The sequence below is a fragment of the Rhipicephalus microplus genome, chromosome 6 (assembly GCF_043290135.1).
Source record: "Rhipicephalus microplus isolate Deutch F79 chromosome 6, USDA_Rmic, whole genome shotgun sequence".
Taxonomy (NCBI): domain Eukaryota; kingdom Metazoa; phylum Arthropoda; class Arachnida; order Ixodida; family Ixodidae; genus Rhipicephalus; species Rhipicephalus microplus.
Window position 1 is genome coordinate 9,366,423 of NC_134705.1, and position 27,817 is coordinate 9,394,239.

Genomic DNA, 27,817 nt, shown 5'->3' on the forward strand with positions numbered 1-27,817 from the left:
GTCTCTCTCGTCCACTTCAATTTGCCAGTAGCCGGTCTTCAGATCCATGGATACTTGGCGTGGCAGAGGTGGTCGAGGGCGTCGTCGATTCCTGGCAGGGGGTACACGTCCTTTTTGGTGATTTTGTTTAGTCTCCGGTAGTCAACGCAGAATCTTAAAGTGCCATCTTTTTTCTTCACGAGTACAACCGGCGCAGCCCACGGACTTTTCGATGGCTGTATTATGTCGTCGCTGAGCATGTCATCTACTTGAGTCCGGATGGCTTTGCACTCGTGTAAAGAAACGCGGTACGGTGACTGTCTGGTTGGTCGGGCTCCATCTTCGGTTATTATCCGGTGCTTCGCCAAAGGTGTCTGACGCAACTTCGAGTTCGAGGAAAAACACTCGCTGTAGCGACGGAGCAACTCCAGTAATCTGTCCCGATTTTCTCGCGACAGCGCCGGGTTCACGTCGAAAGGAAGTGGCAGCCTGGAAGCATCTGAGCGTGCGCGTTCAAAGGTGGTGACCGCGATCACATGACTCGCTTCTTGCGTTTCTTTGAGGAACGCAATCGCAGCGCCCTTGTTTAGATGCTGGTACTCCTCGGTGAAATTGGTGACCAAAACGTGGGATATGCGTTGCTTAAACCGCGCAATGCCTCTTGCGACAGACATACCGCGGTCTAGAAGCAACCTTTGGTCAGTCTCCACGATAGCGTCGACGTCAGGAGCAGCACCTTCACAATAGACGGCGATCATCAAGCTTGCGCGGGGTGGCAGGGTGACGTGATCGTCGGCGATCCTTACAGCAGCACGGTGTCCGAGGTTCGGCTGCGGCGTCGTGGAGAGATCGGAAGAAAACGTTATCGACCTGGTCTGCAGATCAATTGTTGCGCCATTGTCCGTCAAAAAGTCCATTCCGATAATTACGTCGCAGGAGCAGTTAGGCAAAATGACTAACTCCGAAGGGTACGTAGTGCCGTCTATGGTGACGCGCGATGTGCACATTTTACTTGGGGTCACGAGGTGGCCTCCTGCTGTGAATATGTGGGGACCGTCCCATCTGGTCGTAACTTTCTTTAGCTTGGACGCGATTGACCCGCTCATGACCGAGTAGTCGGCTTCCGTGTCGATGGGGGCGACTACGTCAAGGCCGTCGATGTACAACTGGACGTCGGATGCCGCTTTCCTCGAATTTCGGGTGCGTCGGGGCGTCGTATCGCGGCTTGCGCGTGTTGATGGTCGGGCACTATGCGTCGTCATCGTCGTCTTCTCAGCGGCAGGCTTCGTCATTTCGGGTACGCGTCGCGCAGCGTAGCTGTCGTCGTTTTCGGGGGTCTCGTCAGGGTGTCATCGGGTAGTCGGGATGAGGGCATGTCGTGAATCACGGTCTTGCTTGGTTGGAGGGTTTTCATTTTCTCGCCGTTGTGCAACTTCACCTCCAGAAGTTGCTGCTTTTAGTTTCCCCCTCGTGGGCTGGGGCACCTTCCACGGGCGAAGTCAGCATTGCTGCGACGGTTGGGGGATTGGTACGGGTAGGGCGACGGCGAGCGGTTGAAACGGGATGGTCTACCGCTGGTGTTCGACAGGTATTCTTCGATCTCAAATGGGCGCTGGCCGGCTCGCGGGTGGGGTGCGTCGACGGAGAACCCACGCAAACCCAGCTTCTTGTACGGCCAGCTGCGGTAGACGTGGTCGGCCTCTCCGCAGTGGTAGCACAGCGGACGATTATCTGGCGTTCGCCACACCTCGGTCTTCCTGGGCGCCTGGTTTCGGGTTACAGGAAGTCGGGCGGGCGACATTGGGTGGCGGTACAGCGGGGCCTCTTGATAACGGGTTGGGACGGGTCGGGGTCGACGAGCAGCAGCGGAGTAGGTCATCGCTTGTGGTTCGTAAGATGCTTCCGACGGCGTAGAATTCCCCAGTGCTTGCTGAACCTCCTCGCGGACGACATCAGTGAGGGAGGTAGACCGTTTAAGGTTGTGACAGACCATCATGCGCTGTGTTGGCTCGCCAATTTGAAAGACCCCTCTGGCCGTCTTGGGCGGTGGAGCTTGCGCCTGCAAGAGTTTGACGTTACAATATTCTACAAATCCGGCAGGAAACACTCCGACGCCGACTGCCTGTCCCGCGCCCCCGTCGACCCACTACCACAGGACTCCGACGAAGACAGCGCGTTCTTCGGAGTCGTGACAGAGAGCGACCTAGCCGCCCAGCAGCGTGCCGACCCTGACCTCCGCGCCATGATCGACTACTTTGAAGGACGCAACGTCGCCATGCCTAGGGCGTTCAAGCGCAACTTACCAGCGTTCAGCATCAAAAACTCCATCCTAGTGAAGAAGAATTTCAACCCCGGAACGAGAACGAATTATTTACTTGTCGTCCATGCAGACCTTCGTGACGAAATTTTGGAAGCGTGCCACGACGACCCGTCTTACGGACTTCTCGGAACAGCTCGCACGATTACAAAAATTAAGGCGAAATACTTCTGGCCCCGCCTTACATCCGATGTCACCCACTACGTCCGGAGCTGTCGTGACTGCCAGCGACGAAAAACACCACCGACGAGACCCGCCGGACTTCTGCAGCCGATCGCCGTCCCAACGAGGCCCTTCCAACAGATCAGAATGGACCTTCTGGGCCCATTCCCTACATCCCGATCCGCGAACAAATGGATTGTCGTAGCGACAGACTACATGACGCGCTACGCAGAGACCACCGCTCTTCCGAGGGGAACTGCACAAGAAGTTGCAAAGTTCTTTATTAACCAAGTTGTGCTGCGACTTGGAGCCCCTGAGGTCCTAATCACAGACCGCGGAACAACCTTCACTGCGGAGCTCATGCAAGGAATCTTACGCTACAGCAACACGGATCACCGAAGAACGACGGCGTACCACCCCCAAACGAACGGACTAACGGAATGGCTGAATAAGACAATCGCGGATATGCTGTCTATGAACGTCGACGTTGAACATAAGACGTGGGACGAAGTCCTCCCGTACGTCACGTTTGCGTACAACACGGCTATCCAAGAAACCACGCAGATGACACCGTTCGAGCTCGTATACGGAAGACGGCCGACTACGATGCTCGACGCCATGCTTCCGCACGTAGAAGACGACGACCTCACACCGACGTCCAAGGATAGCTCCAACGTGCGGAGGAGGCCCGCCAGCTCGCTCGAATTCGTATAACGGACCAGCAACTGGTGGATGCCGGACGCTACAATCTCCGACGCCGAGACGCCGTGTACCATCCTGGAGATCGTGTGTGGGTTTGGACTCCCATTCGACGACGTGGACCCAGTGAGAAACTTCTACGACGCTATTTCGGACCCTACCGGATTCTACGACGTGTTGGCGAACTAACGTACGAAGTGATCCCCGATGGTGACTCCCGTACATCACGACGACGCACGCGGCCCGAAGTCGTCCATGTGGTTCGCCTAAAACCTTTCTACGGATGATGACAAACTTTTATTTTAATTTGTTTGGACTGTCCCTTATGTTAGCATTGGGTCGATGCACTTTTAGAGGGGGGGTAATGTCGCGAACCATGCATTGGGTTTGTTTATTTGTATTTCGCTTTTTCGGCCTGGCTGCGCCGGCCTGTGCTATCGCTGTTTTCACAGCGTTTCGAACAAACGCTGAACAGCGTTTCGAGCGTTCCGAACAAACAGCGTTTCGAACAAACGCTATCACAGCGTTCTCAATACAATTCGACTATTCGAGAAACGCTCGCGCCGAGGGATATAAATTCCCGCACAGCCGATGCCGCGACATTCGATCGCCGACGCTCACTAGCGTGCACGTCGTTTTGCCGACCGCTGCTTCGCCGCCTGTGTATTCTTTCAGTTGTTAGGGGAGCACAAGCTCGCTCCAATAACCTTGTTTTCCTTATATACAACTGCGTCGTCCTTTGCTGCGTGACAATATTCGTTGTTCAAAGGTCAACGGGTGCAATTTGCATCTGCTACACATAAAATTTCAGCGTTTACTAGGTTTATAGCTGAACGAATTGACTCTCTTATGTTTCACTAAATTCGTTGCTGGAACACGCCCTTGAAATCCCTTACGCAGAGGAATGTTGTAACCTGTAATATCAAAACCTGTATGGTATGTTACTTTTGTAAAATGTATGCGTTCCTTGTTCATACCTATTCAATGAAGAATGTATAATGTGTACTACACTCCTCCGACTGTTTAACCCCCCATTTCTTGAAGATATCTGACATGTACTGCGTCTATTTCCTTCCTGCGAGGTTCTCGTGAGGGATTTACGGTATGTTTTAATAAACAAACAAATAAATAAATAAATCAAATAAATAAATAAATAAATAAATAAATGAATAAATAAATAGTTTTGAGCACTGCATTCGTGTATGTAAGTGTGAGACTGCCCTCCAAGTATGAAAATTGCACTGCTTGACCTCATTTTTCTCTCTGTCTGCTCACCACGCTTGCACCACATCATGACTGATCTCACCCCGATTTCCAATGATCATCTTGAAGGTTTCAAATAGCTATGTGAGAAAGAAACAGAATGTGGCAAGCGGTACATCTGTTTAGCGATGCATGAGGCTTGGAATGTTTTGGCTCGTAAATTCTTTCCGGCGTTCGCGCCTTTGAAATCACCAATTTTTGGCTCACTGCAAGACATAAAAAAGGAGATTGGTGTAATGATAGCCAGAAAGTAGTAAAAGATACCTTTCCGCGTAGCTTGTGTATGTAGCGACAAAAGTATCAAGCGGGCCATGCGCAACACCCGCAGTATATTGGCAGAGGGGTCCAATGTTAAATGGAACACTGGAGTACGTGTTATCTGCTCTGGTGTTTTTTTGCAAACTGGCACATCTTGTGGCCACGTGATCAAGTAGAGGAGGTGACATTTAACATACCCTGAAACGGGTTTAAAAACCTCGCCAGCTATCGCTCGTGTCTCTCAACTCACTACATTCCCCCTGTAGGGTTCCTAGAGCGAGTATGAATAGCACCGGCCGTGAATAATGCTACCGGCTCGAGAGTAAAGCCCCAAAAAGGGGGGGGGGCATCTTAGCCCCTTTGTGGAAAAGGGAGTGCTAATTGTAAAGCAGAGGGATAAAAGGTGAAATAGCAGGACAGGGAAGCGTGCAGCTTACCCATGCTCTAGGGACGTTTGACATGATGCCCATCCTTGTGCTGCCTTACAAAAACTGGTGTGCAGCTGTGGCGTGCTAGAAATGTTTCAAATATACAGGCAGATCTTCAGAAACACTGAAAGTGAAGCGTTTATCAAAACAGAAGCTGCTCTCAAGAAAACTTTTAAGGCTTTTGTCTTTTTTTTCTGGTTTTTGTTCAGTGTGCTTTAAGCTCCGACATAGGCAATATAGAGTGATGCATATTACAGTAATTTCAGTGACAGAGAGATGCGAAGTTGTTAGTGAAATGTCGTAAAATGCAGGCATTCTGTTGCTTTGCACGAAGCAAAATGTTGCTAACAGAAGTTCTACAAGTGTAATGAAGGCTAGGCATTGTACCTTAGTTAGTCATGTTAGTCAATTTGCAGCTTAACATGATATTCAAGAAAATGCCTCTGCGAAGGCGCTTATACAGTGTCTTCATGACAAGAAAGTACATAAAGTTTTCAATCGTATACAAGGAAGTGTAGAGCAGAAAAACTAAGCTTGTCCTATTTTAAAACATTTGGGTTATTTCCCTTAAGGCAAATGCATGAACTTGGGTAAAGTTTGTTTTGATGCTTCATAGTTAGAAGGAGCAACTTGAAAGAGCAAGGAACACTCGTTGAGCTAACTACTAACCAAAAATTTGGTGGTCAACTATTGCACTTCTTGAATTACCATGGGTTGTGTAGCCAAAATAGAAGAGACGCATAGATGACACTTTCCAAGAAAACAGTTCACTGGCAATAGCATAAATATTGGGTGGTAGATTATCAGTAGTCAAAACATGGCATGAATGTTGAGTAGCAGTGTTTATTTTGCCTTAGAAGTGAATTATGTACGCAAAGATAGAAAGTAAGTCAATAAGTATTTGTCTTTTGTTTGAATAAGTTTTTTCTCTGGAAATATTTGAACATATGCCAAAGTAACATGAAAATAAGACTTTTCTCCTGAGTGGTTGTATTATGTACTCCAACTTTACACAACAAAATATAACAAAACTACACAGACATTTCACCTCCTATAAGAGTGGCATCCTCAGTGTGTGCTAGCACCAAGTGTGTGGAAGTGACCGAATTCACTAATTGTCTCGTATGTGTCTACTCATCCGGATGGAGGCCGTGATTGTTGTTGCACGGTGACTGGTCATGACAGTCTAACCACAAATCGAAAAGCTTTTTCTTCCCTCTCTTTTGTTTCCGAGCCAGCGTCGTCGAATTGCTGAATTCAAAGGCATGCCCCATTTTCAAGCGGTTTTTGACGAGTTTTGCCTTAAAATGCGTGGCTTTTATGGCTTTTGTGATGTTCCCTTTGTATTCTTTAAAACTCATTGACCACTTTCTGCCAATTTTGCCGCTAATAGTGGTGTCGCAGCCATCGCACAGAACCTTAGAAACAACCCTGTTTTGATCGTTCGCAGGGGCTTCAAGAGCACTTTTTCCAAGGTATAATGAGGCTTGAAAATAGTTTTATTTCCAGTGGACGAAGTGATATTCGAACAGAGTCTGAAAAACCTTCAACAGAAGGTATAGAAAAAAATTGGTTTTTGTGTTTTTTCTCGCGGCACACCCCTTGTTCCCTTTTGCATGTGTTTCTGGGTAATGTTGATAAACCTGCTAGGATAATGGCTTTGTTACAATTCACCAACCACGATTTCCATCTATATGACTGCAAGTGCTGCTAAGTGATGTATGCGACATCACATGCCTGAGTGGAATAGCCAGGAAGCCACCAACAGGGCTCAAAGAGCACAAAGGTGACATTACAAAAGCTACCCATGCCACGCATCATAAGACAGAATTCATCAAGCACTGCTCGACAACAAGACAAGCCTTCGGCTTCAACAATGATACAACGCCTGCTCGGGAACAAAAGTGGGGCCAGAGAAATATTCTCGAGTCATGATTAGTTTGTGTGACAAGTTGGCGCACAACAACAACCACGGCCGCATACTAAGCGTCATACTAGACAAGCAGAAAACTGCATAATCTCCACTCATTTGGTGCCAGGGCATAATGAGGATGCCAGCCGCACATTTTGCGAAACGTCAATGTAGGTTTTGTTATAATTTGCTGTGTTGAGTAGGAGTCTATATTTTTAAGCATGAACTTAGCCTGTCTTTTGGAACGTTTTTACATCGGCTTCTTAGTTATATATCTGCTTCATACTGTGGTGTACAAAAAAACATGCTGATAGTTTTATTTTTATGTTTTAAATGAATTTATTTTATTTTATGTAGATATGCACGTGCCATAAGATGAAAATGAGCAGCAGAATTTCATTTTACTTTGCCACCAATGCAGTAAATGAAGAGTTACAGAAAGGAATACTACGCTGTGAGTGCCACCTGTTTGGTAAGCACTATATTGTATGGCAGTTTTGTTGTACTAACAATTTTCTTTGTGCATCATTTATATTAAATAACTCAACGAACATTGCCACCCTAAAAATAACTAGACAGACTGAAAACGTTGGAGCTGAAGAACTAAAGTAAGACCGTAAATAAGCTCGAAATTTGGATTCTTTGCCATCATTAATGAGTAAGCAGCCAATGACTCAGCTCAAAATGAAGCTTGAGAAATTTCATGTCTGCACTGTTTATGTTTTCTCACTGCTGTGTTTTTTATTGCTGGATTGCTACATAGCTTTCTGTCACTCCTGGCGCAGTTTTCATAGGATTGATCGTTTTAAAACACAATGAAAAATATTTTTACCTTATTTTGAATCTGGCCAGGTAGTTTTTTTGTCAAATTTTTTTGTATCATGTTTCAGGGTTGGCTCAGAATGGAGGATATTGAAAAAACGCGTCATTTTTCAATGAGGAAAGTGGTGCACAACTAGCGCCACCTAGACGATATTTGAGTGGTTGGATGCTGAGCTAACACATGGCCTAAGTACACACATGAGGCCTCCATTTTGATCTTTTTGCTATGCTTTGAGACAAACCATTTGTCATTTCAAGCCACGCTTCACGTGGTCTGTGTGTGGCTTAGCTCAATGGTGCTAAACAGGTGGTGTCGTTTTAGTGCCGCTTATAAAAGGAAAATTGTCCTAGCTGCATAGTCGTCACCCAACTTTCAAGCCAGGTGGAAATTTGCAGTGGATAAAAAAACGTGCGTCGCTTAAGCGCCTTCTGCTGCAGCATCGGACGACATCCAAGCAACTCTGACTGTGCGCTCTTTTAAGAAGTGTGGCATATCCAGTGCGCTTGATGGCAGTGAGGATTGTGCACTGTTTGAAGACAGTGACTAACAAATCAGTGACGAGAAAAGCAGTGACTGCGAGTCTGAATGAGAAGTTTAGTCTAAGTATACATTATGTGCCTGAGAATAGCGGTCTTATTGATAAACGAACTGAGGTCTCCTCTATCCCATACTTCCTGTGGCCGTGGCAAAACACAGCGTTTCACAGCATTCCCGAGTTTGTCGTCCGATTTGGAGTGTTTGTTTGTTCGACTTTTTTTCATGGGCATGCAAATCTTGGTCAATTTAACACAGGATGCTGTCAGAAATCTGACAGTGCAACGCTACTCTTTAATCTTGAGACTGCGATGTGAACACCATCCTGTCCTCGCACGCACTGCAGCATCAACTGGATGGCAGTCTTTCTAAAAGCCTCTGTTATTTCCTGCGCATACGAGTGCCCCCCCCCCTTGATCCCATCCATGGCAGAGACTCCAATCCTATCCTTCATATTAGGTGTCTTGCTACGTTCTCCCATAGCAGCATGTCAATGGTCATGTTGTTACGCTTCATACCTTTTAATTTCAATACCTCTTGTAGCAGACACATCTTGTCTACCGATTCTCAGCATTTTTAGAGCAGTGTTCCCATTTAATCATTTTATTTGCATGATAAGCTTCTAGTATTGGTCTAATCACTTTCTCTTCATAATGCAGGCCCTCATTTCAAACCGATTGCCTCGCATCATCGCTTGTTGCACGGTCACCACAGCCATGACCCTGCAATTGCTGTTTACCCACATCATCGACAGTGCACCCCTCTAGGACGTACCCTGACCTGGCGAGCTTGTTCACTGAAGCTAGACGACATTGGCGAAGTCTCGAGTAAAAACTGGCAACTTCAATATGCCGCTCAGTTTGCATATGTGAACTTTACTGGGCATGTGAGCTGTTGTGGCGGTATGGCTGTTAGTTGCTTCTCTGATGGTGATGCAGGTTGGTGTCCATTTGTCAATCTACTCGAAAATATTGCATTTCCTGTGCCTTCTGCTGTTCCTAAGCCCACAAGTATATTGTATGTATATCCTTGATTGACATTTATTGTGTTATATTTTCGTGTGAAAGAGAATACCCGGTCATAATACTCGTTCTGAATACCTTCGAAAAATCAACTTCCTACCTAACGACTTCACAAACAAGTGAAAGTACTTTGCCGCTTTTCTAAAGATGTGCATAACCACTCGCTACAAAGTATGAAGTTGGCAGCTGCATACGCTTCATATCCAAAGAAGTTGAAATGATAAAATTAGTGGCACACACAACTCCAGAAATGCCTAAATGAAAAATCATCATTATCAGCCTCACTACTCCACTGCAGGAAAAAGGCCTCTCCCATGTTTCGCCTGTAAATTCGGTCCTGTGCTTGCTACTAGACAGTTATGCAGAGCAGCTCATAACAAGTTAAAGATAACTAGTGCTTACATCTAGATACAAATTAATAAAATCTGGACTGAACAAGAATAATTGTGTCAAGGCAGTTCAATAGTTTATGGTTCAATAGACGAAAGGACAACTTGGTAATGAACAGAAAATAGTTGCATGGCTTGTGTATTCGTTTCATCACCAATATTTCTCGCTTGGTTGTGGCTGGGAGGTCACTGTTTTGCGCGAATTACACTTAGCAGTCGCTCCACCGATCGCCTTTCGCTTTTTCTGACCGGGTGTCGGCTACATTAAATTTCAAAGGCGTATTTTTATGTAATCAATCGGCCACATTTAATGAGCTGCTTTTCAGTGAATACATGTCAGGTAGTAATCATGAAGTTCAGTTGCTTTCAAACTGATAAAAAGCTTCTTTTGATGTGTAACATGTTTTGCTGCACAAATATTGGCAGGTTTTTTTGTTGAGGAAAAACAATTTCTTTTTTTGAACCTTTTAAGCTCCGTCGAAACAAGCTGTACCTGAGTGGGACCTGCCAGTTTTTCAACGCTGCTATATTGTCTCTGTTCATGAAATCATGACATAGACAGTCAACAGCAGTGGCAACCATCATTGTATACAATGCATGTATCATTGTTGGAAAAATGCCGACAAGGCAATGGCTGTCTATGGTATTCGTGTCCTATGTATTTAACACAAAGCAGTTTTGCCAGTGTCTTCTTGCTTGCCTATGAACTTTCCCACAGACATTATAAATTTTATTATAAAAGTTTTTTGTCATACTTTCGCTAAGATTGTATAAACAACTTCTGTTTTCATTTTTCACTTGTATTTATTTTTACAACTCAGCAGTTGACACAGTATGAAAGAAACTTGCTATTTGCCTTGTTCATATTTGTAACTGAGTGCTTAAAATGTGTTTTGTAACACCCCATTCATTTATTGCTCTGTGTAAACGACAATGAAATAAGAAGTAATCTTCATAAATTAGTGTCTTCTTTTTTCTTTATTATGGCAATCAGGCAGTTAGGCACTTTGGCATGTTATTTGATGTCCTCATGATTGCTGCAATCTGCACATGAAAATACTGCACCCTCAGCACAAGTTAACTTATTCTAGCCATTGCCAACGTAGAGCAAAACCACATTTTTCATTGCTTTAAAAATGCAGTATGTGTGTCGCATGCATTGGAAGCTTTGGGATTGGAAAAGTTTGTTTTTGGACTTACAAACATGCACAAGTGTGTTTTGACATTTTAATAGCTTGGCTGTTTCAACACCACTTGTTTAAGCCCAAACAAATGCGTTGACGAAAGAGTTTTTATGCATGGAGAAGGATTATGCGATTTTTCGCACCATACCAGCATACCAGAGCTTTTTTTCTAGCCAAAAGCTTTGGGGCGGTTCCCGTAACAAGTCAAGTTGCCTTTTATTAACACACTCACAGTCGTATATACTTTCTGTGCGCGTCGCATGAAAGTCAACACGTCATACAGCAATGTTGACATCACGTTGCTTGTATGTATACATCACGTTGCTGGTATGTTACGAAAACATTGCCGTGATGTTGAAAATGTTCCATATTGTACTAACTGTTACAAGCAACGTTATCATGTGATGAAAAAAGTGGACATTAAGCGCCTTTAGGACACGTGGCTGACTGACATCTGGGCGCTTTCATTCAACGTTGGGATAACATTCTGCGTTACTTGGAAGCGTGCTCGCAGCCCTTTGTGTAGTGCAGGGCAAAAAAAGAACTCTTCGAATTAGCTTTAATTCGCTGTGCCATACGAGGGCCTCCTAATTATTTATTTATGTAGCTGCTTTTAACCCATCACTACCTATGACCAGGTTTTCCCGGTCGTCTTATGCATCCCGGCACTTCAATAAGCATAGTCTCTCCTTCAACTTACATGACCTGTCCCGGTTTTGTATACTGCTACAGTGTGTGCCAATGCCTAATCCAACGATTAGCTTTAGTGACGAGCACTAAATTTTGTTGTGCTGAAAACTACTTGCTAACATCTTCTTGATTTTCATTTCATTGTCAATAAAATGATTCTGTCATGGCCAAGAGCTTATCCACATACTTATACGTAGCAAACTATAAGCGCTCTAAACCCGGCTCAAGCGAACTATGGCAGACATTTTTTTAGCAAAACCTAGTGATGAATACAAATAAACATTGATTCCTTCTAATGTACGTCTATTATGCTGTATACTATAGAAGCTGTGTTTCTATTTTACTGCAATTTTTACGCTCCGTATTCTGCGTTTTTGTGCATGAAATAAACTGAATAATCTAAAATAGTGGCCCTGAGAATAAACTCAGTAGAAGCTAGCCTAGTTTGCTTCGCGTTTGGAATAAATACGTTTACACTTGAAATTCTATCCTTCGAAAAAGGTAGTATGACGATAAGATGATTTCAATGACGTGTGTATTTAAAGCTGCCACTTAGATTAAAGTGAGCGAGAATGCCTACAATAGCCTACGCTCTTTTAGCTTACCTGGTACCAGGTCGACGCTCTTGGCTGGCGACGACTGACTGCTTTTTCCACACAATGCACAGTGCATTGCGCACCACTCTATCTCTCCGCTCGTCCCTGGTATTGAGGCTCGACAAGCAACCAATGCGGTATAGTTGCACAAATTAGTAGGCTAAACCATCATCTGAAATGCTAGGACAGCTACATTCATTACCTGCCCTGCGGCTTCTCGTGCGACCAGAGCATCACTGAGCCACTCGCTCCCGGATGTCTTCGGAGCCGAAGCCACCCAATTATCGACATCGACCCCATTGTACGCGTAGCTCATCTACTCTGGTGGACGACATGGCTAGAGATTTGAAGCATGGGCGAGACCAGCCGAAACACTTTGCGCATGAGAGAGCCGCAGCAAAGTCGGCACAGTCACCACATAATTAACGGCCGCTACTGAACGTGTGGAATGGCGGGAGTCTTGCTCAAGAGTAGCCAAACCGGAGAGAAGCCACCCTTCAATGCGACCCGAAAAACTTACCAGGTACCAGCGGTTGAGAATGCGAAGAACGCAACCTGAAAGCATCTATAACAACACTTTGTTAGGCTCAGGAAAGAAAGAATAAAGCTTGGAAAAAGCATGACAATTTAATGGCCATCACCATGTGCATGCAAAGTTCGAGCGAATGCCCCACTCACTGTACCGCTGGGCCACTGCTCTGGTTACGCCATGACCGTACCTGTTTTGTTTCTTTATGCTCTGCATTAAAGTGCTTAAACTTGCGTGGACGATTTTTCACGCTTCTTTTGGCACGCTAAAAATTAAAGTTGGCTCGCTCAACGGTGGCAGCTTTTACGCACACTCTAATGGTGAACTAATAACGTTATTTGCGGAAGCATGACAGCAGCGTCACCTGATTGTGTTATAGCAAACGACCCTTCTTGCAATATGCAACAAGCAATCAAGCTTGAAGTGTTCCAATATAGGAAAATAGTCTCCTCATTAGCGTCATTCGTTTAACTGAGATAAATGCGACAGAAAAAAAACTCATGCTTGCAAAAGGGAGATGTTAGGTTTCCTGTGCAGAAACGCAATTAAGTTACCACTTGAGGCCAAGAATCAGCTGATATGACTAATACTCGATCTGTCTTAGATTACGCTTGCGCTGTGTGGGATCCGTGGAAGGAATGTGATGTGTCCAATTTAGAAAGAATTAAAAACATGGCTGTTTGCTTTGTCTGCTCTGATTTCACCAGAAATTTCAGTGTTTCAAAAGCAAAAGAAAAGCTTGGTTGGGAACGTTTAGACAAGCGAACGGAATATCTGAGCTTGAAACGTATTCACAACACATTTCATAGCCGTACAGGTCTGGACCCCTGATGATACTTTTGTAAACCGGACGACGTTTCAGAGCAACTAGATCATGCCCTTAAGATAAAGGAAATAAGCTGCCGCACTGACCCATTTAAAATGTCATTTTCATAGGACGATAGCGTGGTGAAATAGGCTGCCTTCTGAAGTAGCAGATGTTAATTTACATGAAGTATTTTGAAGATTACTTCAGGTTCTAGAGCAGTATACTGGCAAGGATGTGTGGGTACGAGACGGTGCTGAGAAGCTGCTTTGTATTGTATACTCCTACGTGCCGCTATGTATAGTTGATTTTGAATCACGTTATTATTGTGTTGTGGAAGTGTGAGCATCTGTATTCAGTGTTGAAATTTTGTATTCTTTCCCCCCAACTATAGTGCCCCTGGGCGCTGTGGGTACTATGATAAATAGATAAATAAATAAAAAGATGTTATTTAACAGAATGAATTCAGAGAGCCACCTAATATAAAGAGCTACCGTGGTTTTTCACTCACTGTATGGATGCGTTTTTTATATATGCTTATATAGCAAGAAAATATATTCCGAATCGTCAAACTTCCCATATATCCATCCCGTTGTGTTGGATGTCAAGGAGGTGTGCGCTTTGCTCAATATATAAATATTAACACTTACATATTCGTCTTCGGTTTAAAACAATCGCAGTTAAATAAATACGAAATAAACCACGCAGCCCGACTAAAGTAAAAAAAACTCAAACAGAACGAATTCTTCATAATTACGAAGATGACATCTAGCTATGAAATATTTTTGCAGTCACTATCTGACCCAGAGAAAAACTAACACGGAAGACCTCACTGAGAATCGTAACTGTCTTATTTCTAGGTGGTTTCAAAAGCTGAAGTAGATTTCAAAAAATATCAACCGTACATGTATTCCTTTCGCCATATTAGCATGCGAATACTTAGTCTAAATTATTCAATGCAATACACTGTTAGCGAATAATGGGCAAATATGAATTGTTATAACGAAACCCCGTATGGTAGTACAACGTCTGCCTTCTTCGCCATTTATCTTCATTTCATCTGAGCTCCGACGCAAGAATTCACCGTAAACAGTAAGGTTGCCTTATATGTACCGTGAAATGTAAAGTTCACGTCAGTAAAAAAATGAAAAGAATTTTCAAATCACTCTGTTCATCGCGTTAAGTAGTATGAATGTAACACGTGTGTCATCTTTGACATCTTCCTTCATTATTTATTTATTTATTTATTTATTTATTTATTTATTTATTTATTTATTTATTTATCTGTTCACTACTGCAGACTCAAGGTCCAAGCAGGGTGGTAATACACATACAAATAAAATAATTGCGAAACGAAACAATAAAGGGCGAAGAAGGTTGTTTGGTAGGTTAGTTCATTCATCACATGTATTAGTAAGACAGTTCCGTTCACATATGGTTCTCGGAAAGTACGAATACTTCAGTAGTCCTGTGCGAGCAAAATATGGGATCAAGGCCTTTGGGTGGTGGTGTCGGGTGGGCCGGCTACTAAAGGGTGTCAAATATGGGGATGGGTCTAGAGCAATTTTTTTGTTCAAAAGTTGATCAAGGAATTCTAATCTAGCTTTTTGTCTTCGCATCTGCAGTAAGGGAATGTTGTTGGCTAGCATGAAATCTGAGGGTGAGTCTAACTTGGAGTACTTGTTGAATATAAATCTAACAGCTTTTTTTGAATATGCTCAAGAGTGCGTATATTAAGTTTTGTATAAGGATCCCATACTATGCTCGCATACTCTAGTTTTGGCCACACAAGGGCTGTGTAACAATGCAGTTTAACATTCGTGGGAGTACTTTGAAGTTTATGTTTAAGAAGACATAGTTTACGAAAGGCAGATGAACAAATATTATCAATACGAAGATTCCAAGATAAGTTGGAAGTGAGTGTTGCACCAAGGTATTTGTAGGAGTTTACTTGTTGCAGTGGTGAAGACCCTAATATGTATGTATACGATTGTGGATTCTTTTGGCGAGTCACTGGAAGGCACATACATTTGTTCACGTTGAGACACATTCCCCATTTGTTGCACCATTCATATATGTTGCAAAGACTAGTGCTCAGATCGTTGAAATCTTAAGTAGAACGTATTTCTTTGAACAAAACACAATCGTCTGCAAACAATCTTATTTCCACACTAGGGTGAATAACATCAACAATATCATTGATATACAATAGAAAAAGCAAAGGGCCTAACACGCTTCCCTGTGGTACGCCCGATGTGACCAGAAGACAGTCCCAATATTGGCCCCCTACACCAACGTACTGTTCGCGATTATTTAAATACGCAGAAATCCAACAAACGAATATTTCGGGTATACCTGTTGTTCTAAGTTTGGAAATGAGTTTACTATGGGGAACTTTATCGAAGGCTTTGCAGAAATCCAAGAAGAGCATATCTGTCCTACCGTGTCTATCGAAGTTTAATGCAAGAGAGTAAAACAGTGTGACGAGTTGAGTTACGGTGGATAATCCTTTCCGAAAACCATGTTGATAAATGGTTTTCAAAATATATAGCTGAAATCAAGGCTCCTGGTAGAGATAATATTTTCCCACGAATGTTGAAGCGATGTGCCCGGCGCATAGCGTCTTAATTTTATCTAATCCGCAAAATCCCTTTCTACTTGAGTTCTGCCTTAGGATTGGAAAATGTCCTGCTGTCTTCTTATACACACATGCGGTTTCCCATAAAGAGGCCACCAATTTTCAACTTATCTGATCAAAATTGATTTCCTGCAAGATGCTACAGCACATTATATGTGAAGACACGAAGAACCGCACAAGTAAACACAAATTATCAATTGATGACAAACATGGTTTCTGCAGGCGTCTCACTTCCAGAACACAAATGATTCATTTCTATTCCGATATAGTATCCGAGGTGGATTGCAACGCTAAAACAGATAGCATTTTTTTAGATTTCAGAAGAGTGTTTGACATCGTATGCCATTCCTTCTTTCTTGGCAAACTTAAAAGGTCGAAAATAGACAAAAAATAAGCTTTATAAGTGCGCTAACTGTTAATGGACCATTTTACCATAAGTTTAAGTAGCGAAGTTTCTAGCATGGACAACAAGACGCGACACCAACTTCACTCACAACTAAATTTATTTCAGAAAAAAGCTTCATATATATGCACCCACGGCGACTCCCAGCGACACAGAAGAGAAATAACAGGCACTGAAAACTTATCAGAAATTGACTTTTTGAGCCCTTAACGATAAATTAATCGGACCGCGTGTAGAGATGAGCTCAAGAATACATGCTATTTTACCAACAAAGCAAAATATGCGCAAACTCAAGTGATAAAACGAAGCATGTGTACCCCATACACTTCAAAGAAATCCATAAATAGAAAAATATCGTTCAGGGTAAGGTGCAATACATTCAATCACAACTCACACATGCTGAACACGGAAGTTGGCAACAGGAACCAACGTTACAAATTTCTGCCTACGTACTTTCGATATAATCTTATGTACCTCTAATTGAAACCCTTCTAGGAAGGTGGCTTCCCGATGACTCATTGAAATAGATGAATGGCTAAAGCAGCAGTCTTTTTTTTGTTAATGTGAAATGCTTCAACCATTTCACTTATTAGTAGGTTTCCGTGACGAAAAACCACTGTGATGTCATCAAATAGTGGCAGGCAGCCACACTGAGAACAGAACATAAAGTTGGGCTAGTTGGATATGCATGGCATAACTGGCAGTTAAGTGCACGAATAAACAGAAAGGAACAGAGAACAAGCGAGAACAGTGTTGCCTAATGTGGGAATAATTATTTTTCCTATAGATCTCCTATGTTTTAACAGTATGGTGTGCAAGTTTGTTCCAACAGCCATAAGCGTGCTCGGCTGATCTTACCTGAGTGTGCATTCATATGACAGTGAAAAATTCAACCTAATGAGAAAGAATGTGCTATAGCGTTTTTACTAAAAAATGATGCAAAAATGATGAAACGTTCACGCCGGGGTGGTCTATTGACTATGGTACTTGTCTGCTCACCTGCAGGTTGCGCGTTCAGACCCGGCTGCAGCAGCTGCATTTTCGATGGAGGCGAAAATGCTGTAGGCCCGTGTGCTCGAATTTGGGTGCACATTAAAGAACCCCAGGTGATCGAAATTTCTGGAGCTCTCCACTACGGCGTCCCTCATAATCATAGGGTGGTTTTCGGACGTTAAACCCCACATACCAATCAATGATGAAACACGTTACTTTCGCAAAGGGTAGGTTATTGATCATCAGTCAGCGTACAAATACTTGGCGTCACCCTTACGAGCAACTGTTGATAGAATGCGTTTGTGCGTGCCATAGTTCCAAAAGCCACTAAATTTTATTCAACGAAATCTGACATCGTAAGCTGCTGTGCTAAAGCGTACGGCTTGTACTGTGTTCGTCCACCTAATTTCGAAATACGTGTGCTGCGTGGGAGAGCCACGCCGAAAATTCTTTATTGTTCAGATTAAGAAAACCGAAAACAGGGAAGCAAGGTTCTTTCTCAGTCAAAATTCGCAACTTTCAGCTATGATGGCGACGCCATATGGCAACTGGCGAAAGCCGTGATGCGGTGATTCAACGAAATTTTGCCTTGCGACAAGGTGCGAGCCGTGCCTCGTCGTCGGTCTGTCGTTCAAATTCTTGCACGTGCTGGTCCTGAAGAATGATAGGTTTGGTGGTGCAAGCTTGTGGAACCTTCCAGTTTCAAGAATGGAAAAATTAGACAAGAGCAATCGCTTACACTGTGGGTTTCGATGCTCAAACAGCACCTTTATTGGCGCCATAAGATCGCTCGGCTTTTCTTTCAGCTGGCGAAAAAGAGAGCCTTGTGCTATCGGACTGCACATCGTTAAACTTGTCACAATAACAATGTGGATACCTGCGTGCAATTGATGTCGGCTTACTCCTACAGAAACCACGACAGGTTGAGTGATCAGACGCTGTCCTAATACGGTTTCGATTCATTTGGATAACCTGGCCTTCTTTAAAACACTCTAAATGTTTAACACGTGGTTGTTCGTTTCCATTTGGCCTTATCGAAATTCTAACACCATGGCTGGCAATCGAGCCCGTGTCGCCGAACTGAGCAGAACTGCACTTAGCGTGCTGTCCTACCATGGTGGACAATCCTGAGACATAACTGGCGAGTGACTTCTTCATTTTCTTTTTTTTTTAGGGAGAGCAGGATGTTTCAATAACACGTTAAATACAAATTTGATTTCGCAAGTGAAAACGCTGTCCGTGACCGAGCGCAAGCCTGTCTAGGGCGCTCAAATTTCAGCAACGTGAATGATATGTCTAGTCTTATGTCTGCGTCGAGATACCCAGGCGGTTTTCTCCACAACATCGATATAAAGATTGAAGCAAAGTAAGCCATGAGTGGGATGGCTGGCACTGTCGCATGTGTACCTGAGAAATGCCCAAGCATCGTGGTTCCCTATCTCACTCGTAGCTTGTAAGCCGACGCTGTTTTGAATAAGTCACATGCTGGAACACATATCAGGAATTATTCAGCGTAACGAAAGATTAGCAACCCATCTACGCTAGCATTAAAGCAGTAAATTAAACCAGCATCCATGGTCAAAATGATGAAGTAGTAAAAAAATGTCTGGTACAACAAAAGGCTGTAAGTCACCTGTCAACCGTGCTATTCTACATTTTCAATATACGGCAACGCGATCGCCGAACTGAGCAGATGGCCTTTACCATGACATAATAGGGAAGGGCGCGGCGACTCGGGCGGACATGGAGGCTGGGGTGACGCTACGTTGGATTTTCACTCTCCCCCACCCTGAAGGGGAACTGCGCACGCTTATGCCCACACCTCACCAGACACTCTTTCAACATTTCCCTTCTGCGCTCCCTCTTCTTCAAGGAGCTAAGCTGGATCCTGTTTCTGCAAGGGTTCATCTACTTTAACGGCATGGCTTTTAAATACGAAGCGTTTCTTAGCGAATTTCGCCGATTTTGAGCATATCTATCTATCTATCTATCTATCTATCTATCTATCTATCTATCTATCTATCTATCTATCTATCTATCTATCTATCTATCTATCTATCTATCTATCTATCTATCTATCTATCTATCTATCTATCTATCTATCTATCTATCTATCTATCTATCTATCTATCTATCTATCTATCTATCTATCTATCTATCTATCTATCTATCTATCTATCTATCTATCTATCTATCTATCTATCTATCTATCTATCTATCTATCTATCTATCTATCTATCTATCTATCTATCTATCTATCTATCTATCTATCTATCTATCTATCTATCTATCTCTATCTGCCTGTCTGTCTGTATTTCTAGCCACCGACGACTTTTAGCTCTTCTGGCAGTTTATATTATGGTATGAATAACGAAATTGGTGTGGTATAACATTACTGTGAGACGAGCATAAGTGACTAGTCATAACATGAAAATAATGATATATGTATGTCATGAAAGTCATCAGTCGCATTTCATAATCGTGCTGCTCTTGCGTTGGTGTTGATCACATGACATATAGCAAAAGTGGTGTGGTTTAACATGACTGCATAGAGAACCCACCTGACAGACCCTACCGTGGAAATCATGACATACATGTCATGTAAGTCATACGCTCATGGTGTATCTTACAAGTCATGCGCTTATGGTGCGCTCACCATCGTTTCGCAAGCATCACATATACCAAATATGGTGTTACGTGACGTGAATGGACGAGGAAGGTATGTGACTAGTCCAAACACGAAATCTTGATATTCCTGTCATTCAAGAACATAACTACATACCACGCTTATGATGTACTTATGGCTATTTCACAAGCTTCACATATGCAAAATTTGGTATTACGTGACGCGAACGGACGTCGAAGGTAAATGATACGTCTAAACATGATAATCATTATATGCCTGTCCCGTATAACGTGACTACATGCTGTACTCTTAGCCCGCTCAAGGCTATCTCACTAGCTTCATAAATACCGAATTTCGTATTACGTGACCAAACGGTCGGTGGAGGTAAAAGACACGTCCAAACACATATTCATGACACGTGTGTCAAGTAAAACATGACTACATGCCACGCCCATAGCCCGCTCGAGGACGTTTCGCTAGCTACACATACCAAATATGGTATCACGAGACGTCAACAGATGACGAAAGTAAATGATGCGATGTATACGTGTGATGTTTGCTGATCTGTATGTATAATGCTTTCCATGCGAATGCTATGTAAAAACATTTGGCGACATGTGTCATTTATGTGCTATTGCCATGTAACGAACGCTGGGCATTCGTCAAGCTGCTGCGAAGTTTTTTGCACAGATGTCCCTGCATATTGTTTTTTCTGGTATATAAAATTGGAATTGAATTCAATTCACCAACCATGATAACCATGATATGCGTGTGATGGCAAACATGACAACATACTACGCTCATGGAGTGCTCGCGGCCGTCTCGTTAGCTCCACATATCCCGAATTTGGTATCACGAGACGCGACAAACGACGAAGGCCAATGACAGCTTAAAACACGATAATCGTGACGTGCGTTCCATGTGAAACATGACTACATGCGACGCTCATAGCGTGCTCGTGGCCATTTTTGCAACTCCACATATAAAAATTTCGTAACACGAGACATGGACAGATGATGAAGGTAAACGACACGTCCAAAATGATAATCATGTAAGATGTCTTGTAAAATATGAATACATGCTACGCTCATAGCGTGCTCGCGGCCGATTCCCTAACTCCTTGTGTACCAATTCGGCTTCACGTGACGTGAATAACGACGAAGATAAAAGACATGCCAAAACAATATAATCATGACATTCGTTTCAGGTGAAACATGACCTTATGCTACGCTCATAGCGTGCTCATGGCCTTTTCGACAGCTACTCATAAGCAAATTTTGTATCATGTGATGTGAATAGACAGCGAAGGCAACTAACATGTCCAAACATAATAACAATGATAAGGAAGTCATGTACGGCATAATTACCGTGCACCTTGCAACGCTGTGCTTATAGTAGAGTGACATAACAAGCTTGCTCAATCGTGCATTGCATATTATCAATTCCCAATGTACGCGGCATACGAAGATTTTTTAAGCCGCTTGCTACGCTTAACTAGCCCTTCTCCTTTTCACAAGTGAGTATTTTTGTACTTTCTTTAATCCAACGGTTTTGTCCGCTCTCACTGTCTGTTTTATTCCCAAGCTCCTTATCGAGCGCTCCTCCCCCATATCTTGACCTTTTCCCTCCAACATTCTTTTATTTCTTTTTCTGCCTTTTTCATCGACTAGGGTTTTTTAAAAGAACGCCTGTTTTGTCTTCTTCGATCAAACACTTCATCATTCATGCCACTGGCACGGTGAACCCTCACGTGCGGTTTTATGTTCCAACTTACTATTTAAATGTCGAGTTGGTTTTGAACAACAACGCACTTCTAACTTGCATGGGGAACCTCAGGCACGGTGCGGTCAACACCACCACCCCAACCGGCATTTACGTGCAAAACAGACGCCAGTTCATAATGCCCGTCTAACACACGTGAAGGGCCTCCACATCGACATGTGCCAACACCACCTAGATTTTTTTTCAAGGCCTCGGCAAGCCTCCGTCTCGTCAGCGTGACGTCACTGCTGTGAGATCTGTGAGAAAGAAACGCTCGAATGGCTGAGGTCGGAATGGCTTGCGGATTCTGTTCGCCAAATAGACAGACAATCTTTTTTGCTTCGAAACAAGTTTTCAGTAGGCAAACTGTAGAAAATGATTACCTACTGTCTAGTAAAAAAAGCTTAGCAATATTCTATATTTCAAATGATGTACTTATTTACTTAATTTATTCACGTTTTAAACATTTTTGTGCACAGCCGAGCGAAGTTGCAGCGCATGACAGTGCGTCTGGCCACATTGATCTTACGTGCTCGCTCGCTCTGCTGGCTGTTGTGGTTGTAGGCTAGTTGCATTTTGTTACCGCTCACGCTGTTTTTTCTTTCTCTTGTGCTGTGTGAGCATGGTTGGGTAAACTACGCAATATGCCTGGATGCCGCTGTGCACCGGGGTGCAACTCTAACTATGCTCATGGACCTAAAGCGCGCGTCTATCTGTTTCCGATGGACGCCGACCAAAGAACCGCATGGACGCGAGCATGCACGCGACTGGCACCTGTTGAAGTCCTTGACAAACCCCTATTTTCACTATTTATTCTCAGTAAAACAGCCCCCTCCATCCGGAATTCGCGGGGGGGGGGGGGGGGAGGGGGCCTCCTAACCCCTCCCCCCTAGCACCGGGCCTGCTTCTAGGTGTAAATCTCTGAGAAAAAAATGCTACGCGTGCAACTGGGCCGCGGAACGACAAAACGCGAACGTGTGCCGGTCATTTGAGTGAAGCCAGCTTCCAGGCAGATCTCACACTGATGACGTCACGTAGGCTTGCGGAGGCCTGAAAAAAAGTCTAGGTGGTGTTGCATGTGCACGGGCAGTGACGCCTGCTACCAGCAAGACAACATATAGGACGTTGATAGGAAAAACAGTAATCCGAAAAGTTACGTTCAGACATTGTCTGTTTCCTTTACACGAGGCTAAAAGACAAGTCTAATGAGATTTGAGGATATCGACAATCATTGAGATGCCATACTAATGCTACCGAACGAGGAAATATTACACTAGCCTCGACGTCAATCACCTAGTTCTTGTTTACGCGGGGATATTGCTGGCTGTGATACACATGTGGCCTAATTGCTTACAGGATGGACATGTGCACGCTCGCTCATCGTATAGAAAGCCATGGTGCTCTGTGAGGGATTTAGTATTGTCATAATAATATGCACTGAAATAGCAGCTGAAGTAGGAAATGGCGCTGCTGAAATGCACGAAACTGTCAGTGACTGGCATGATTATCGCATTTCATACGTTGTTTTTAAGAGGAACGTTGTTTTTGAGCCTTCCGTTTTCACTGATTTTATTATGACGAGGCAGTATGGAGCATGTCCGTTTCATAAGTAAGTAAACCAAATGTATTTCACAACTGCGTAAACAAGAATTAGGTGGTTGACGTCGAGACTATTGTAACACTTACTCGTTCGGTAACACCCCGGATGCACAGCAAAACCTCGTCAGCTGCAGAATGCTACCATTGTGTTGATCTCGGGGTAGTAGAAACAATGATGGGTGCAGAAAACGTTTTGGAAGTGGCGGACCAAGCATGGCTTCGAAATGATCGTTGATATCATCAACGCTTATTAGGCTGCTTTTCGTCTCTTGTAACGGAAACGGACAAGATGCGAACTTTTTAGGTTTCTGGTTTTCCTCTGGATGATCCACGTCATATTTGATTTGATTCATTTGTGGGGTTTAACGTCCCAAAACTACCATTTTATTATGAGAGACGCTGTAGTAGAAGACTCCGGAAATTTCGACCACCTGAGGCTCTTTAACGTGCGCCCAAATCTGAGCACATGGGCCTACAACATTTCCGCCTTCATTGGAAATGTAGCCGCCGAAGCCGGGATTTGATCCTGCGACCTGCATGCAGGTCAGCAGCCGAGTACCTTAGCCACTAGACCACCGCGGCGTGGCTCCACGTCAAATTTGATGCCCAATTTTAGCTGGCAATTCACTCGGTTGACGTCGCCGTTGTTGCACATGCCGACGTGGACGCACTTTACGTATAACAGTCGGAGCAACTTCGCACATTGAAACTATCAATACATTATCAAAACCAGTCGCAGGCTCCCCACCACATGGTGGCGAAATGGCATGAGCGACCGTCTGATCCTTAGTATAGTGCCTAGATTGTACCTCGAGGAACCTCATTAGAATAAGAGTTGCCAATCAAATTTCGGTAAACTCGCTACTTCAAGGTCTAAATCACCTATACTTTGCTTCACCCGGCATACGTCTTTTTTTTTACCGTACGTTTAACTCAGCACCAAGGAACGGCACAGTGTAACAACGACGCTGTACAAATAAGATACACTGAAGTACGTTGAGACGTGCCTCCTCAATCGGCCCACCTGCCGTCGTGTGACGAGGACATTTGATTACGCCATTATTTGACGTGAAATTGTGATGGCGCAATGACGTCACTTCAAGATGAATTAGCAGTATGCATTGCCCCAATCACATCTTGCATCCATCATTTTATCACCATCTCTTTGTGAACGCTCACGTTGCCGCCTATCATCATTTTTCTACATGATGAGGCGCCTAAACCCTTATTAATTCAAGACGAGCACTTTTTCAAAGTTTAAAGCCTGTCTAGCCAACGAACATATGGAAGATGAAAAAGAGGAACGAAAAAACGTCGCCGAGAGAAAGCAAACTCGAAGCCTTGCGCAGAGATTCTTTTATTTACAAACACTTCTGTCTCACTCATTTAGACATAGCGGAGTGAACACAAATGTTGAAGGTAATGGAAAATCAAAAACACAGTTTACCAAAACACATGATTGCACAACTCTTTTTTTTCGATTTGCTGAGTCTGCGCAGAGACCCGTCAAGCTTTTCGCACAGATCCGTGGTTCACGAAAAAAATGAAAACAATTAGAACTAACTCTACCGGTCAACAAAATAACAAAGTAAATAGGTGTTTGACCATAAAAGCTGGTATGAACTGCCTTACGCAGGAGGATAACCTGATCGCAAGTGCACTGATATTCGAGAGGCTGCCAAGCAAAAATGCGCATGCGAACTAGGCACGCGCGTGTTTGATGTATTGTGTTTACGTATTGAAATAAAACGGTTACAATTCGGATCTTTCCAGGAATGACGCCTTCAGATATGTTACGCAGACCTTATGCAGTTTTTGTTGATGTGTGATGAGCTAAATGTTGTAGTTATCTTATGTCACCGCCCTACTACCGAAAACTGGCATGAAATTTTCAAAAATACCTTACGGCTGGCAGCCCTGATTGGAATTTTAGCTGCGAGCGTGACATCAATGGACAAAGGTCAAGCCATGGCGATTCGCTTAACAGCTTCGTGGGCGGTTCCCTGTCCTAGTCTGATGCATCGCGACCACCGCGGGTGACATAGCCGGGGCGTCAGTTGTCTTCATCGCCATGTTATTCGTTTGTTACGCATCGGTCCGCAGCCTGGTCGTAGCCCTTGCTGCTTATGGCTGGCCCAATGATCCGGGATGGTTTGGCACTTTCTGCAAGGTTTGCACGCTCGTTTCGCAGATTTTAATGGGTGTCCAGAATATGAACGAACCAGCACCTCCACCAAATGTGTCGTACTGCCGATGACGAAGGAGTCAATACTGAAGCTAGCAAGGATGAAATTTCTTCAGAAGCTAGCTTATGCAAAAAAAAAAAAGGCTAATACGAGCGTCACTCACTGTACAATGATAGGGACAAGCACGGATGTCAGTGGTCTGCAATTTACTGGATATGGAAATGTGTCTTCTTTTCGCATGCAATATTGAACCTTTGCACGTTATTACGGGTATTCAAATTGACTATAGAGTAAAACTGGTGACTCGTATCCTGTGCCTAATCTTAACAGCGCAGTCTGAGACAATCGTGAAGTAGGAAAACACTGTGATGTGGCATGCTATCAGTGACGATGTTGCGTCATTTTGGGCAAATCCCCAAAACAATAAAATGAAAGAAATGTGTAGAATGGCAATGACAAATTAGTGGTTGTTATATTTATTATAATTCAGGTTGGATAAAAGGGTCGTGAAAGAATAGTCAAACTGTCCGGTTGTAATTTCTCCTGCTTGAAAGCAGATTGGACCTGCTGATTTCAAAATACTTCGGTGCAGTACATTGATTTCATTGATATGTCTGATTTTGTCTCAAAATCACGATATGATTATGAGAAACAGCGCAGTGGAGGGCTCCGGAAATTTTGGCCACCTGGGGTTCTTCAGGGTTCACCCAAATCCGAGGACACAGGCCTACCACATTTTCGATTCCATCGAAAATGCAGCCGCCGCAGCCGGGATTCAATCCCGTGACGTGTAGGTCGGCAGCTGAGTACCTTTGCCATTAGACCACCACGATGGGGCTTCGTCGCAATACCTAGCGAATTGAACCAAACAAACATCGAGAAAATGTAGTGGCGCAGTTGTTGAGCGTGTAGTTTTGCGTGGTATGCAAAAGCCACTGGTCCTACCACAGGTACTGTATTTTCGCTAGTGCGAGCGCAGTTTGTCGTCGTGCAAAGATGAAAAATAGTTGTAGCAACAAGCTGTCGCAGTAATTTTTGCGGAAAGGTGAACGACATAAGGCTAGGTAATTTGAATGCAAAGCATTCAAAATTATCTAGCCGGGCACTGGGTAAGAGCGCTTACGTATGCTCTGTATCTGTTAAAAACTACGTAGGCTCGGTATCTGTTAGGGTAGCATCTCTCTATGCTGTCGAATCAAGCCTTTTATATTCAGCGACACCGAAACAAACCATGGCTTACGCTTCAATAACATGCACGATGCAGCTTCGCTGGTAGAAACAGTGCGTGCTCAAGTATTCACCAGTGCTTGCCAGTGAAAATTCCAGCGTTTCCAACGCTTCGCGGTGCGCACCAGCATCACAGTGGTTGAGGCAGCACCCCTACCAGTGCGACACAGCTTTTTCCCAGTGCGCCCAGTGAAAGGCCAGTGATTACAAGCGTGTACCAGCGTCTCCAGCGTGTACCGGTGCCAAAAAACGTACTGGCATCACGCTGTTCTTGCAATAGGATGCCCACGACTTTAGTTCTCCTGGCCATTTTGATAATGGTATCGATACCAAACTTGCTATGGGATAACATGCCTGCATGAATAACATATTTGACTAGTCATAGCATGAAAATCATATGTCTGTCATGAATGTCATGATTTGCATACCATGATCCTGCAGCTCTTGCGGTGGTTTCGTTCTCGTGGCTTGTTGCAAAACTTGTAGTATGACATGATTGCTTGGCGAACACAAGTGACAGACCCTAACACGAAAGTCATGAGATGTGTACCATGTAACAACATGACTATACATGTCACGCTCATGATACCTTCACGGCCATTTCGCTGGCGTCACTTATACCAAGTTTGGTATTACGGTGTGTGGATGGATGATGAAGGTATGTGACTGGTGAAAATATAATTATGAGATGCGTGTCATGTAACAAAATGACTACATGCCACGCTCAAAATGCGCTGGCAGCCATTTCACTACCTTCACTTATACCAAGTTTGGTATTACGTACGGCACGCCAC

The 27,817-nt window shown here is 43.8% G+C and overlaps 2 protein-coding genes across 6 annotated transcripts in view; one reads left to right on the forward strand and one right to left on the reverse strand.

The window, feature by feature from the left end:
- LOC119167749 (uncharacterized) overlaps positions 1 to 14,062 on the forward strand; it is a 197,231-nt gene extending 183,169 nt beyond the window's left edge. The window contains exon 3 of the transcript XR_012884087.1: positions 9,035 to 14,062. The gene's annotated coding sequence lies outside the window, so the exon portion shown is untranslated. The remainder of the gene's footprint in view (positions 1 to 9,034) is intronic.
- LOC119168738 (Kv channel-interacting protein 4) overlaps positions 1 to 27,817 on the reverse strand; it is an 850,622-nt gene that overhangs the window by 353,606 nt on the left and 469,199 nt on the right. The gene's annotated exons all lie outside the window — the stretch shown is intronic.